Source organism: Phascolarctos cinereus, unplaced genomic scaffold (assembly GCF_003287225.1).
Source record: "Phascolarctos cinereus isolate Bilbo 61053 unplaced genomic scaffold, phaCin_HiC Scaffold_7;HRSCAF=346, whole genome shotgun sequence".
NCBI classification, from domain to species: Eukaryota; Metazoa; Chordata; class Mammalia; order Diprotodontia; family Phascolarctidae; genus Phascolarctos; species Phascolarctos cinereus.
Genome location: NW_027556180.1, coordinates 71443299 through 71452589, shown reverse-complemented (window position 1 = coordinate 71452589; position 9291 = coordinate 71443299).

Below are 9291 nucleotides of genomic sequence, written 5' to 3'. Positions count from 1 at the left end.
CCATGTCGGGGCAATACAACAGAATCTTACTCCCAGTGCCGTCAAAGGGTCCCATGCAATCTCCTTCTGACCAGTTGTCTGATCTCCTTGCCATCTGTGGGGTGAGAGCTCTGGAAGCCACAGCTGCTGATTCAGTTAACCCCAATACCCACTATTGACTTGCCAGGGTGCGGCCTTCAGTGGCACAGCCTGCATTAGACTGTGCTCCACTCTCACCCCACTGAGACAGACATTTCCTGCCGACCTTCTGAGTTGTCTTGGTGTTAGAAAGTTGTTTCATTACATCCTTTTTTTGGTTCTGCCCCTTCAGAATTTGTTTTGAGGCATTATTTTAACATTGTTTGGAAAGGAATTTGGGAGAGCTCATGTGAGACTCATGCCTTTACTCTGCCACCTTCTAAAGATGTACTCTTAACCACACTGTATCTATTTGCAAGTATATGGTAAAACCTCATTATTAGAATAACTGGTGGGAAGGAAGGCCAGAGGGAATTAGCAAAAAAAAAAATCCCATGAATAATAAAATCTTGGTAAAGAAATGCTGTCCAGTTGATTTTAAGTATATATGATGATATGAACTGCTACTGATGCCTTGCCCAGAGGTTGTCTTGTACTTACTTCAATAACCAGCTGTGAATAATTTTTATTTAGCAGAATAATTGTTTTGTTCTGCTAATGTCTTCAAAGTGCTTGAAAATGTTTCCTTTGCAATCCTGTTTACCACTATTGATTCACCAAGCAAATTTTACCTCCCAACACCCCCATTCAGAATGTAGGAGATCCTCTGCAGTGACTGAACTTCATTCTCAATTTTGATTATTCGTTCTGCTCATCCAAACTGTCCTAGAAGCAAAGGCCCTTTGTTTTTAATAGGACATATGAGGCTAGAGAATCGATTATGAAGGTGAGGAAGGGGAGGTGGTATTGTCTGGCTTCATGCTATCAAATAATATTGATTTCCTGTAATTTCTTTCCTGGCAGGTTAATTTTGGGGTAGCAAGCCCATGGAAAAGCACTAGCGAGTTCCCTAATTAAAAAAAAAATCTCCCAACATATTTCACCACTTTAGGAGGAAGAAAATCTTTGTGAAGCACCTACTATGTGCTAACCACTGGGCTAAGCACTTTATAAATATTATCTCACTTAATCATCACAACAGCCCTCCTAGTGCAGGGGTGTTACAAACACCCTGCTAGGTGTTGTCCACATTTTATAGTTGAATAAACTGAGGCAGAGGTGCAGTGACTTGTCCAAGGTCACACAGCTAGTGTGTCTGAGGCCAAATTTGAACCTGTTTTCAGGCTCAGCACTCTATCCGTTGTGCTGCCACTTAAGGAAGAAAGGAAGGAAGGCAAGAAGGAAGGAAGACAGGACAGAAGGAAGGCAGGAAGAAAAGAAGGAAGGAAGGAAGGAAGGCAGGAAGAATGGAAGGAAGGCAGGAAACAAATATTTATTTAATGCCTACTATGAGCGAGGCATTTTGCTAAGTACTTTAGCAAATATTAACTCATTTGATCTTCAAAACAACCCTGGCATGTAGGTGCTATTATTATCCCTATTTTACAGCTGAGGAAACTGAGGAAGACAGAGCTTAAGTGATTTGCTCAGGGTTACACAGCTATTGTGTGTCTGAGGCCAGACTTGGATTCAGGTCTTCCTGACTTTAAGCCCAGTCTTTATCTAATATAGCTCTACCTAATTTGAGTTAACAAACTCAATAGATGAATGAATAATTTGATTATACTTTTAAAAAAAATTTTTATTAATTTATTTTGATTTATCAACAATCACTTCCATATGCTTTTGAGTTGAAAATTTTTCTCCCCCTTCTTCCCTCCCACCCTCCCCAAGATGGCACACAATCTGATATAGGCTTTACATTTACATACCCGTGAAACATATTTTCACATTAGTGAAGTTGTAAGTAAAAAATTAAAACCAGTAGGAGGAACCATCAGAAAGATGAAACAAAATTCAACAGAAGGTAAAAATAAATGATAGCGATTCGACTTCCATAGTTCTTTCTTTGAATGTGGACAACACTTTCCATCCCGAAGCCTCTGGAGATGTCTTAGATCCTCATAATGCTGAGAAGGGTTCAGTTTAACAATCTTAGTCATTGCATAACGTAGCTATTATTGTGTACAGAGTCCTCTGAGTTCTGCTCACTTCACTCAGCATCAGACCATATAAGTCTTTCCAGGTTTTTCTGAAGTCAGCCTGTTCATCATTTCTTATAGCACAATAGTATTCCATTACATTCATATACCACAACTTGCTCAGCCATTCCCCAGTTGATGGGCATCCTCTCAATTTCTAATTCTTTGCCACCACAAAGAGCTGCTATGAATATTTTTGTACATGTGGGTCCTTTTCCCATTTGTTTGATCTCTTTGGGATATAGCCCTAGAAGTGCTATTGCTGGATCAAAGGGTATGCACATTTTTGTAGCCCTTTGGGCATAGTTCCAAATTGTTCTCCAAAATGGTTGGATCATTTCACAACTCCACCAACAGTGTATTAGTGTTCCAATTTTCCCACATCTTCTCCAACATTTATCATTTTCCTGTTTTGTCATGTTGGCCAATCTGATAGGTGTGATGTGGTACCTCAAGACTTGTTTTGATTTCCATTTCTCTAATCAATAACGATTTAGAGCATTTTTTCATATGAGTATAGATGGCTTTAATTTCTTCATCTGAGAACTATCTGTTCATATCCTTTGACCACTTATCAATTGGGGAATGGCTTGTGTTCTTATAAATTTGTCTTAATTCTCTATATATTTTAGAAATGAGGCCTTTATCAGAAAGACTGGTTGTAAAACTTCTTTCCCAATTTTCTGCCTTTCTTCTTGATTATTTGTACTTCTGTATCAATATATTTAATCAGCTTAATTATAATTAAGATCAGCCTATTTGTTTGGCTTGGTGGCAGCTAGGTAGTACAGTGGTCCCTGGTCCTGGAGTCAAGAACACCTGAGTTCAAATTTGACCCCAGACGCTTACTAGCTCTTTGACCCTGAGCAAGTCAAATAACAGCTTCCTGCCTCAGTTTCCTCACCTGTAAAATAGGGATAATAATAGCACCTATCTCATAAGAATGTTGTTAAGGATCAAATGAGATAACACATTAAAATGTTTTGCAAGCCTCAAATAGCCATATAAATGCTAGTTATTATCCCAAGGTAATGCAGATAACCAGTAAACTTACTACCATCCCACCTTGCCTTCCTAAAATCTCTCCCCAAACTTTCTGGGTTGCCAGAGCTTGTATTTTGCAGACATAGCCTTCAAAGGCCCAGGGTGACCTCCATACTAGCTTGATGCTTCAGAAGAGGACTTTAGTGGACTTTAAAATTAATGGAGTTCAAATTAATGAGGCTTAAGAAGCCCCTTTAAAACACCTTCACTGGGGACAGAATTCATGCCTGTGTTATATCGTCTAACCTGATTACGATAAGCTTTTATTGCCTATAGTTATTGTATCAGCAGACATGATTTAGTCAGAGAAAAGTCTGACTCCATGGACTGCTGCATGATATATTCAGGGACTATATTTTAACACTGTTTTTCTTTTGTTTACAGAAAAAAAAAGGAAAGGTATTTCCTTTCCAACAAATTGGGTGTCAATTTGCAAATTATAATTTGCTGAAATATTGTAATGAACTATTTACTTTTCTACTGGCAACAGCTACAGAGATGAGAATATACTTTTGTGCTACCATTTCCTTGTAAGTAATCAATTTACTATGGAAACCTAGCTCTTTCTGGCAGTTCTTGCTCATGGATACAGTAGCATAATGCATTTAATTGAAATGTTAGGTAGGATTTAAGTGGTTCTCAAACTGAACTAAGACAAAACTTCTCCTGAAAGGAAAATTCAGCATTAAATAATAGTCTGTACTATGTATCATGAAAACAAGAAGGGGTAGATCAATTGTGGCAGAAGCAGATGGAATTATATTTTGGAAACTGTTTTGGTACCTAACCACGTGGTTAGAATAACAATGGTATACTCCCAGTGATTGCCCCACCTCTGCTGACAGGCCTAGCAGCGAGAAGCCACATGAGATGGAGGAGAGATCACTGGACTCATCGTCAGGAGGCCTGGAGACGCTGCCATTAGTTAATTGCATGACCCTGTGCAAGACATAAGCTCGAGTGCTAGAAGGGATCTCATTGGCCCAGTGGATAGAGTGCTGGTTCTAGAGATGGCAAGACCTGAGTTTAAATCCAGCCTCAGACACCTACTAGCTGTGATCTTGGGTGAATCACTTAACTTCTTTTTGCCTCAGTTTTCTTAACTGTAAAATCGGAAAATAATAGCACTTCCTTGCCAGGGTTGCTGTGAAGGTAAAATAAATGATTTGAAAAGTGCTTAGCACAGTGTCTGACAGAGTAGGTGCTATATATTTTGGGACTGCCTACATCAAGTTTCTCCCCACTCCAATCCATCAGTGATTTTCCTAAAGTAGGTTCAACCGTGTCACTCTGTCTACTTAATAAACTCCAGTGCTCCCTATCACCTCCAGGATCAAATGCAAATGGTCTGTTTGGCTCTCAGAGCCCTTCATGACCTAGCCCTCTCCTAGCTTTGCAGTCCTCTTATCCCTTACTTTCCAAGATGGACTCTTCAATCCAGTGATGTGACACTTGCCTCCAGGCTCTTCCATGAGCAAGACAGTCCATCTCTTGGCTCCCACCATTTTCTCTTGCTGTCCCCCATGCCTGGAATTCTCTCCTTCCTTCAAGCCACAACTAAAACCCCACGTCCTATAACCTTAGCCAGTCATCCTCCCCAACTTCAGTTTTGTGTCCAACTCTTCATGACCCCATTCAGGACTTTCTTAGCAAAGATACTATAGTGATTTGCCATTTCCTTCTCCAGCTCATTTCACAGATGAGGAAAATGAGGTAAACAGGGTTAAATGACTTAACCAGGATCACACAGTGAGTGTCTGAAGCAGGATTTTAACTCAGGTCATCCTGACTCCAGGCCACCTTAGCTGCAAGCATTTAAGTACCTACAATGTGTCAGGCTCTGTGTTAAGAACATTATACATTTTATCTTATTTGTTTCTCACAACAATCCTGTGAAGTAGGTGCCATTATTTTTTCCCCATTTTGAGGAAATTGAGGCAGATAGTGGTTAAGTAACTTTCTCAAGATCTCATAGCTGGTAAATGTCTGAGGCTGGATTTGAATTTGGATCTTCCTGACTCCAGGCCCAGGACTCTATCCCTTGTGCCAACCAGCTCCCTCGTGAGGATGAGAAAATTGAGAGCTAGGCAGAAAAAGGGACTTGTCCAAGGCACAGAGGCAGTAAGTTTCAGAAGTTGCATTTGAATCCAAGTTGGTAAACATTATGATGCAGTGGAAAGAATGAAGGATTTGTAGTCAGAGCTGCTGGGTTCGAATCTTGACTCTGCTACTTACTATCTGCGTGCACATGAGAAGGTCACAGCCTCCGTGGGCATCAGCTCCTCATCTGTGAAATCATGGGATGTATTAAGGTCCCTTCTGTCTCTGGACCTATGATCCTCGAACTTCAGAGTCAATATTTTTTCTCCTGTAATTTTCTGCCTTCCAAATCCCCCAATCTCTCAGCCTCAGTTTCATCATTTGCAAAATGTGGGCAATAATAATTTATGCTGCCTGCCTCCCTGAGTTGTTGTGCAGAAAGCTCCTTGAAATTCCATATAATTGTGAGTTTCTATCACATCCAAGTTATGGTTTTTGCTCCAGTCACATTATTTGTCTTAGTTTTCCCACTTATAAAATGGATATAATCCATTCTGCCTCTTTTTTAGCAGGCAAAGGTTTTTTCATGTAGAATGAATCAAATCTATTTCTTAAATTCCTTGAGAAAAACCACCCTATGAGGCACTGCCATTACTAAAATTAATTGCAGCCCCAAATGCACTGCATTTTAATGATGTGTGTCTTATCATGGAGCAGTAGCATTTTAAATTAAAGTGCTGGCCACCAGCACATATTTTCCCCCAGCAATTAACTTCATCCTAGAATGTCTTAATTCCTTGCCTTCTCAAATGAGCACAATCGCACACAATGTTAAAACAAAATCATTAGATAAATTTCTGTATCAACACCAGACTCCCAAAAAAAGGTAATAGTATCAAATAGTGTTGTAAAAATAATAGGGCACTCTGTTGGAATACCTATATATTACTTCTTTCCCCCCCTCCCTCCCCTACTTATTTTGGGAAATGGACATAAGAAGAACCACAATCTCAGGTGACTCAAAGGGCAATAGAAGGACACATGGTGATAATTTAAGGTGTGGAACCATCTTACCTGTGATGATGTGGGTCAAAGAAAGTACAGGGAAAATAACATCAAGAACACATATGGCTATAGGCCAATTGGCACAGTGGAAGGTGTGCTAGTTGGAGTAGGAGAAATGGGTTCAAATCCCAACTCAGGCATTTACTGCTGGTGTGACCTTGGGCACGTCATAGCCTCCTGGTACCTCAGTTTCCACATCAGTCAAAGAAGGTGGCAGGGATGGGGGGTGTTGAACTCCAGGACTTATGAAGTCTCTTCCAAGAATAAATATGGGATCCTATATGTGGCTGGCACTGTAGGCAAGAGTGAGGGATGACAGATGAACAAGACTGGATGCTGTCTAGTCCTCCACTGTGGAACTAGATTTTCTGTGGACAAGTTGCATAAAAACATGACAAACATCCTGTCTGGGCAGGATAAAAATATGACTATTGACCTCTAGATTCTTACCAGTGGAAGGGGTACCCAAACTGATTGCATTTATTGAAATGTTTAAGTATAAGTTAACAAAGCTTCTGTCTTCCTGGGGCCGGGAGCTTAGGACAATAGGTTTAGAGCTAGAAGAGATCATAGTGGCCATCTAATATAACGCCCCCTCCCTCCTTTTACAAGTGAGGACACTGAAATCCACAAGGGTTAAGTGACTTGCCCTAGTATACAAGTAGTATGTGGTAGAGCTGGAATTTTAATTTAATTCTTCTTTAAATCCAGCATTTTTTCTACTGTTCCATTCTGCCTCTCCCCCTCAAAAAGAAAAAAAAAAGGCAAACAGGTTAGTATAACCTCTTTCTCTTAGACCATATAATCAGAAGGTATAATCAGTTAAAAAACTTATTGACAGTTTTTGTTTCTATATCATCTTGATGTCCCCCTCTAGCCCTGTTTCCTTCCTTCCAAAGAGCCATTCCTTGTAACAATGACTTTTTTAAAAAGGAGGAAAGTTAACAAAATTAATTAATGTAGAAAAAAAGGATGTTATGCATAATATTCCATACCTGTGAACCTGCTCCTCCTTCCTCCCCCCATTTCTAGAAAAGAGAAGGGTCTGTTTTGGGGTTAAGCATGTTCATTATATTTTTGCAACATAATTTCGATTATTTTATCGTGGTGGTTCTTTCCATTTACGTTGTTATAGTCATTCTGTATATTGTTATTTTGGTTCTGCTTACTTCAGTTTGTATCAATTCATGTAAGTCTTTCCATCCTCTCTCTTCATCATAGCATTTTTTCCCTAGATAATAATATCTTTTGTATTAATTTATGGTAATAATAATTTACATTGAATGTTTAACAACTAATTTTAGTAATTAATTTTAACAATTAATACTTTTCAGAACAATTGACTTTTTTAAGCCATATCCCAGTTGATAAGGATCTACTTTGTTTCCAGTTATTTGCTATCACAAAAAAAAAAGTGCTCCTATAAATATTTTGGTGCATGTGTGGAGCGTTTCTTTTTGTTGATGACCTCCTGCCATTATTTTTTTTTAATCATCAGTAACTTATCTCAAACAAGTGAGAAGATGGGGTATATTCCTTGAAAGGGAGTAGAGGAGGTGGATAACCACATGTCGGAGCAGATCATACTGGATATATTTTCCCCACTTTTCTAATTTTGTTTTCTGTTGTATTGAGGTTACTACTTTAAGAGCAAGTTTCCACAGCAGAAACAAAATTTAGATAATTCTTTATAGGCAATTCAGGTAATTCAGATAAAGCAATTCCTTTTTGTAAGCATTATCTAGAGAGTTTGTATTTATTTGGAGAATTGTGTCACCTCGAATTGCTGCAAATACTTTAGAAATGTAGATGATGTCTGGGTACTGCACAGATAGTTTCAATATGTGTTAATAAGCCTTGATTATAAAAAAAATTCACAGTGAAAAATAATGTGTCATATCTCAATATAAAGCAAAGAATCACATCAAATAGGAGATAGAAACATAGAGATACAGTTCTACTAAAACATTTGATTTGAAAATGCACAAATGTAATTGATATATTAGGGAACAATTTGAGCATAAATTGAATTTTGAATTTTGAGTTTATTGATGTGCAGTTTCATCCAGGAGAAACAGTAAGAATACAGAGAACTGCACTACTTCACAACAACTCACAAGCTGAAACCCTTTTAAAACCTGCTTCCACAAGCAAACTTCAGGTCTTTTTCCAAATAAGTACCATATTTCTTGTTTATCTTCTGATATAGTAGGAGCTGTGGATGGAAGAAGGTTGGTCCCGACCCATGCATTCTATGCTCCTAAGTTCCCACCATTGCAGAGGCTGCCATCTCTCCATAGCTGTTGATTTTTGCCAATTCTTACCCCATATGGGAACCTGGGTACAGGTCAAGCAGGAGCCAGAAGCTATGGATGGTTCTGCTATTTATTGTAGTAGTTATGTATATCTCAACCATTTAACATGTATAAAACTGTGCTACTATTTTTAGTAGATTCCTATAATTTTTTAAGTCTGATGAAGTTTTGATGAAACAGTAATGAAGTTTCTGAGTATTGTGCCCCTAACCTTATTTTACCCATAGTAACAGTGGTTTTTATTTTGTGATTTTATATAACATGGTGATTTTTAAGAATGTATGTGTCCATTATAGAAGAAATGACAATATAGGTAAGACAATGTCATTTCAGTTGCAGAGTGGATCTCAATGCCTGGAAGATAGTTGTTGCCACAGGATTGCTAAAGGCTCAGTATTTGGGAGGTGCTGCTTTTCACTACATCAGTGATGAGGCACTGAAGGAAGAAACCTTGTGGATTCCTCTTAGAAACTAGGGGAGAAGGAGAATGCCTCTTGATTTGACCTCAACAAGGATCCCTAGGATAGGTATATTCTAGACTTCAGATAGAACTCAGGAAAAATAATTAATAATATGGCACTGGCATGAGATAGATGCTCCTTGTTGTCTTTGCTCCCTTTCTCTTGTTCTCCAGACTGCATCTTCGTTCTGCAGACTGCATCTTGCTC